Genomic DNA, 7,014 nt, shown 5'->3' with positions numbered 1-7,014 from the left:
GAGGCTTTTATGGCCTTTTGTCAGGGGTGGAATGTGAAGGGGACGTTTAGATACCTGAGAAGCTGATTGAGGGCTTCCCTGAGGTGATGGGAAAGGTGAAAGGAAATTGTACCCTGGGCTGAGTTGGAGAAGTAGCAGAGAGGTGGTCTCTGGGAAGATAAACTGTTGTTTTAAGGGCTTCGGCCATATTAGAAGACTACCACAGGTGCTTCCTCGGGACCCACCATTGAAGAGGTTGATTAAGCCAACTTTAAATAAAAATATAGCATTCTTCCACAACCAATAAAATTGGAGGACCTAAATTTGTAGCAAATTCTGTAGCAGTTATAATTCTGAGCTGCTATAGCAAAGTAGTGGGCATTCTCAATACTTGAATAAGGGAACATGTACACAGAGAAACAGCATTGCACTTTAAGCACTGTACTATAAGTGAAAATGCAATGTCTTCAATAAATATTTAAATTGGCAAAAAAAAAAGAAGACCACCACAATAATTTAGCAACTCGTACTAGGGCCATAACCTATCAAGGAGTCCCTGTGCATCCTTTCTTTGAGTCTCTGTTGACACTCCATCAGTCTGGAGGAGAGGGATGTGCCTTTAGGAGTCCAATTTAAACCAGCAGATTAATAGTGATCCCAGATCATCTGCTTCTCAGTGCTTTGCATTAGAGAAGACCAGCATTTCAGCATAGCAGGAATGAGGGAGATGTCCTCAAGAATAGGAAGAACAGGACTCTTGTCTTCTGGGATATGTGGTACAACCAGCACATGTAGACGTGACCAGTGTCAGGGCTGAAGGCAGGTGCCACACAGTTCTCCTCTATAAGCAGCTAGCATGAGCCTTTGTCACTCCTGGGGCCAAAAGCAGACACCAGAGAGGAGGCTGTTAGGCAGCAAGCATCTAGACTCAAAAAGGCATGGCTCCTAAGGGGAAGGGATTTTGTTTGTATCATTGCTGTACCAGATAGCACCTAGAAAGTGTTATGTTTTCAGAGCATAATGAATATTTACAGACTTCTTGGTTAGGTGAAGGAATTTATTATCAAACACTACAATTTCAATTACATTATTTCAGTAGGTAATTTTGAGCTCTTCACCCAGAAATAAGGTCAGCCATAATGACAGGTAGGGACTATGTTCTCATGTTAATGAGCTACCTGATTGTTTATGTTAATGAGCTACCTGATTGTTTATGTTAATGAGCTACCTGATTGTTTAATTTTATCTTTTGATTGCATTGGAAAATGTTTTGCCATACTTCTTCAAAGTATTCGTTCTGTATCTTTCTCTTTCTGCTAAACCCCAAGGCTCCTATCACTTTATATTGTTCTCTGTGGTAGATATTCCATAAATTTTCTATTTTGTCCTTTGTACAGAAGAATTATCATCAAGTTCATCAATTCTTTTACTAATATAAATATGTTGCTGAGGCCTTCTTGTAAAATTTCGATTTCACATTTTTCATGTACAGTTTCTATTGGTTCTTAATATAATTTTTATCTCCTAATTGATATTTCTTTTCTTTCTTTCTTTCTTTCTTTCTTTCTTTCTTTCTTTCTTTCTTTCTTTCTTTCTATATTTTAGAGAAGGGTCTACAGGATGTTCAGGGTCTCACTACTAGATCAGACTCGTAGTGATCTGCCTGTTTACAGCCTCCCAAGAGCTGGGATTACAGGTGTGCAACACCACGCCCAGTCTCAATGTCTCAGCTTGCCCCAGGGGGTGGGGCCAGCACTCAGGCCCAGGGATTGAACCCCCAGCCCCTGCACCTGCTGGCGGGCTTTTTAATCCACTGAGCTTTTGGGCTGCCTGATATTTCTTTTTCTCATTGCTGCTTCTTTATTTTGGTGAACATGATCACTTGATCACATTTGGATATATATAGTACAAGTAAAGCCTTGTGGGATATAATACAACTTCAGTCAACAAAGGATTGCATATTCTCTGGTGGTCTGAAAAGGATATAATGAAGCTGAGAGGTCCCACTGATAGTGACGTCACAGCACAACGCATAACTGGTGTGTGTAAGGTGATGGCAGCATGGAGGAACCTGCACTATCAGTTGTCTAAAAGTTTAGCACACACCGTTATGCATAGTAGCCCTGCTGCACCCTGTCCCATCTAGGTTTACCTGAGTCCACCCCGTGATGCTCACAAGCAGACAGAAGTTGTAGTGAGGCATTGCTCAGGATGTATCTCCATCACCAAGTTACATAGCTGTAGATGCACTTCCTGAGTAGCTGCTTCACAGCTGTAAGTGCAGATTGAGATCAGTGTCTCCACTAGTCATGCCAGTCATATTTCTCTGATTGCCAAACTTAGTCTTAATTCTTCAGTTAGCAAGTTTGAACTTTTGTTCCCTTTAGAAAAATAAAATCTGTTTCACTTGATTAAAACTTTCAAAATCTTCTTAAATTACTACATCCAGTAAAAAATTAGAATCTATTGTCCAGACTGGCTTATCACTGACCAGTTAACAGCAGAGACAAGCTCTTTCCTCCTGCATACCTTCCTCCAAATCAGATATATGCAATGGTGCAAGAAACATAAGATAATACATAAAGTAACCCAGTACTACTCACTACTCCTTGATCACATGCTGCTACACATACATCAAGTTACCCAAGATAGATTCTGGATTAGGTATTGTGTTTTTCCAATTTCAGAGGGGTTCCCTTGTCCACCATTCTCCATGAGTCCTGGGTTCACCTCTGGAATGGTTTTCCTCATCCATTTCCTACTTGCTTTATTTGCAGTGGGCAGTGGTCATTCTTCCCTTTTGGGATCTGCTGAATTCTGGATATTGAAAATCTCTGGAAGGTTAATGTGATGCATATTTGTTCACCAGTGTGGCATAAACGGGAGGTGGTGGAAGCTTTAGGACATAAGACCTTGAGTCACTGGACTGTGCCTTTGAAAGGAATTATGAGATGCTGGTCCCTTCCTTGTCACTCTAGATTTCCTGATTATTAGGTGACCAGTTTGTTGTGCCTAACAACAATGCACTCCCTAACGCTGGACACCCATACAAGGCCCAAAGCAATTAATCTACACGGGGCAGGGTTGGAACTTTTAAGATTGTGAGCTAAGCAGCCCTTTTCTCTTCATGAGTTAACTATCTCAGGTATTTCATCATAGTGACAGAAAGCTACCTCCAGGCTGAGAAGTGTTAATGGCTTACTTCTTTTTCATCCAAACTTGAGGGCAAAAATAGTAAAGCTCGCCCACTGCTACTGCTCTTAACAGCCCCAGCTCATGTTTTCTTGGCCAACATAGCATTTTTCAAAATTTTCGATGTCTTGATATCTGCTTGTATTTATTCAATTATACCTATAAATACTGTAAATATTCCCTTTTTAAAATTAGTTCATATGTGTGTCTTCTAATTTTATAACCCTCATTCCTATTTCTTCAAAAATGAAGTATTTCTACCTAAAAGTCCTTTAAAATCATATACTTGGTGTGAAAATAATTTTTTAATCTTGCTTTGGCCCTAGGATGAATTCTTTTTTTCTCATAAAGCTATCAGCCATTTCTTCTTCTTTTCTTTTTTGAATAAGCTATTTAATAACAAATACTGTATGGACTTCAAAAACATAAACCTTTCCATCCCTAATGCATTTTGGTCAGTCAAAAATGAGTTAATCTTATTCATAAAGTACTACTACCAGTAAGATGCTGAGCCAACAGACACTAATACATGTGGGAACCTCCAACAATGTTCTTAGAACTAGTTCTGTATCTTGTGCTTTCCAGTTAATCCCAGGAATCATTTTAGCCAAATATTTTGATACCAAACATCATAGGCCCCCAGCCTCACAGCTTATGTTATCCCTTCTCCTACTGTTTCATTTTTTAACCCATGTCAGGCTCCTAATTTTGTTCTAAGTAGAAGTACTTCACTTCAAGGTGTTTCTGTTTTAGCAAGAACATGCTGTGATGTGATAAAACACATATGCAAAATGTGTAACAGCTCAGCACAAATAATGCCTTTGGCCCTTGTAGAAAAGGACTAAGGTAGGTTCCCCTCACTAGTGTGAAATTATTTTCTTCATTGGAATTCAGGTAGCTAAGTTTCTGCCATCTTCTGTCACTATCTGGCGACAACTATTTTTTACCCACTTTTCAAAAGACAAAGAAAACTGAGGATGTACTAGGTTGTTACTTTGGTCAGAAACTGAGACACACACACACACACACACACACACACACACACACACACACACCCCAGGTGTCTTTCTGCTGGCATGAACTAGTAACAGGTATAAATTAGCTTCAGTGTGCTCTTAGACAGGAAAGCTGATGTCATCAACCAGCTACAAGAATACACACATGTCTTAGTTTCCCAGCAAAATAGCTGACACCCACATCATGGTGGTGGAGCTGGTTATCACAGCTCACATTGTAGAAGTTTCAATCTTGGCATGGCCATCTCCAAGACTGTAAGGCATGGTGGGAGGGGCTGTGTGGAGAAAGCTGTTCCTTTCTTGGGACTGAGCACCAGAGAGCAAGAGAAAGAACCAGGAACAGAGATACATCTGTCTGGGACATACCCTAGCTAACCCTCACTTCCTATCAGACTCTACATCCCAACAATAATTTTAGCTCTAATTCCTCAGAATCTAATCCCCTTTCAGCCCCAGGCCCCCACCTCAGCAGTGTAGGAACCTCTTGAGATATCTCCGGATACGAACCAAAAGAGTGAAAATAGAAGTAACATTTTGGTGGCCAGATTACAATGTACTTATAAATACATAATTGAATAGTGTGAAAATATTAGAAATTATGTAACAGAATAAAAGTTATCTTCAGTCTCCCTAGTATAAGATCTCCAAAGAAGAAATACAAATAGAAAGATATAATACAAGTAAAAGGAAAGCACGATCTCAAGGTCTAACTAATCAAGAGAGGGAAAGGAGAAGAGCTAGGAAACATGACAATGTCAAGCCATGCAGTTATATGTAAAAGATGAGCAAGGCAATGATCCTGAGAATAATCAGAAAATTTTTTAATATAGCAGTTAATTGGAAATATTCTTACCCAGACAAACTATATATACTGGTACCTGTGAACTAAGCTACTGCACTGCAGATGGTAATTTGTAATAGTTGTTTCATGTTGGGAGTGCCTGTCATTGTGGTATTCTGAATATGGGCAGCTTGTCATGACACGCCAGTTACTGCTATGATGTCTCTCGGGTAGGTGGATGTTCAAGAAGAAGGAGGTGGTGAATAAAAGCAAGAGACAGGAAAAGGAATATTGTGGGACTGTCCTGCTTCAAGGTTGTATATGGTGAGATTTTTGGACTTATGTGCAAACATAAGAAGTATATAATTCTTTATCGTATTTTTAAAATATAATCTAATTTTTAAATGTTTTTTATCATATTATGTAGGGACTTAAAGTTCAACTTATCAATACTTGATGAAAAATACCTGTTCCTTATTATGCCTAAGATGTTTGAAATGCAGAGAGATAGTGAGGTTAAGCTTGATAGCCTTAATCGTTTGATAATAACAATAAGCTTGGCTTCTGGATTGTTAACAACCTAAGTTTGCAGACCAAAATTAGAGAAAAAGGAGGGCTACAAGGAAAGCCAACATTTTGGCCCTAACCTTCTAAGGTCAATTAAGACTCAGGATATATGAGAACTTGTAATGTAACGTCATGTACCTCGGTAGTGTCCCAAATTTTCTGATCAAGAAGATTATGGGGCCAAAGAGGAAAGTGATCAATGACATAGAGTGTGCCTAAGGAGGGTCACATGGAGAGAAAACATTCTCTCAGGCTTTCCCAGAGAACACATTGGCCAAGCAATGGCCATGACTCATCCACATGGCTGACACTGACAAAGGTTCTACAATCTGAGGTACAGGATCTCAGGATAAATCCTGAGGGGATTTCACTGACCTTCTCAGACCAAAAAGCTACAACTCTTGTTACATAGGTCCTGCTTTACCTTGGTCTTAACCATCCAGTAGAAAAGTATGAAGACGAAATATAGGAAGTAAAGCCATGTTGTTATGTTGAGCTGTGGGGGACTCAGGTCAATAATTTCTGACATTGCTAGTTAAACAGAAGACTCAATACTATTATGGACTACTGGACTCTTTTAGAATATTTTGCTGAGTTTACACACCTATAATATTCAAATAACAGAACTTAGAAAAAAAGGGGTATACAGATGAATGTCCATTTTGTATCTGTGTATTCAAAGTGGTTAGGATAGATATATAGTTACATTCTCTTAATGAATAGAATGATTTGTTCTAATGGTGTTTGTAAATAGGATCTCAAGTCCGCCTCTTGTACAGCAATTAACCACTAAGAAGAATATATGCAGTGTGTTAGTTATTGAAACTGTACTACCGATTTGATTTGAAACTGTCTCATTGCTATCTGTTTATCAATAAAATTTTGAAAAAAAAAGTTATCTTCAGAGAAACTAGTGATTTGCTCAAGATTATAAAAGAGAAAGCCTAACCATGAACTTAGAACTTTTCTTATTAAATCTTATGATCTTTCAAAAAAATTGGGGGAAAAAAGGAGAAGAAAAAAGAAATCAGGGCTGGGTAGATAGCTCAGGGCCACAATGCCTGCCTGGCAAATGTGAGGTCTTGCGTTCAAATCCCAGTACCAAGAAATAAAAAATAAAAATGAAGAAAGAAAACAGGGAGAAAATTTAGCATGATCCAAACTTTAAAATTAATATTTTCACATGATTGAATTATTATCTAATAAATTGTGATGAACAACAAATGGCTATAAATCTATTACTATTTATATTTTTACTACAATCATAGTTTTAGAAATTAATCTGATTAACAGGTTTAACATACATGTTAAACTTTTCTCTTATGACTTTAAAATTGACCAGTCTTACATATAACTCATTTCCTCTTGACTGAGAGCAATGTATCTCTTTGTTCTTTTCCTTCTCTTTATCCTCTTTCTCTTCTCCTCTCCCTCTTCTTCCTCCTCTCCTTTTCTTCTTCTTCTTCTTCTTCTTCTTCT

This window comes from Octodon degus, unplaced genomic scaffold (assembly GCF_000260255.1).
Source record: "Octodon degus isolate 3935 unplaced genomic scaffold, OctDeg1.0 scaffold00020, whole genome shotgun sequence".
Lineage (NCBI taxonomy): Eukaryota > Metazoa > Chordata > Mammalia > Rodentia > Octodontidae > Octodon > Octodon degus.
Note: the sequence above shows the minus strand (reverse complement) of the source record.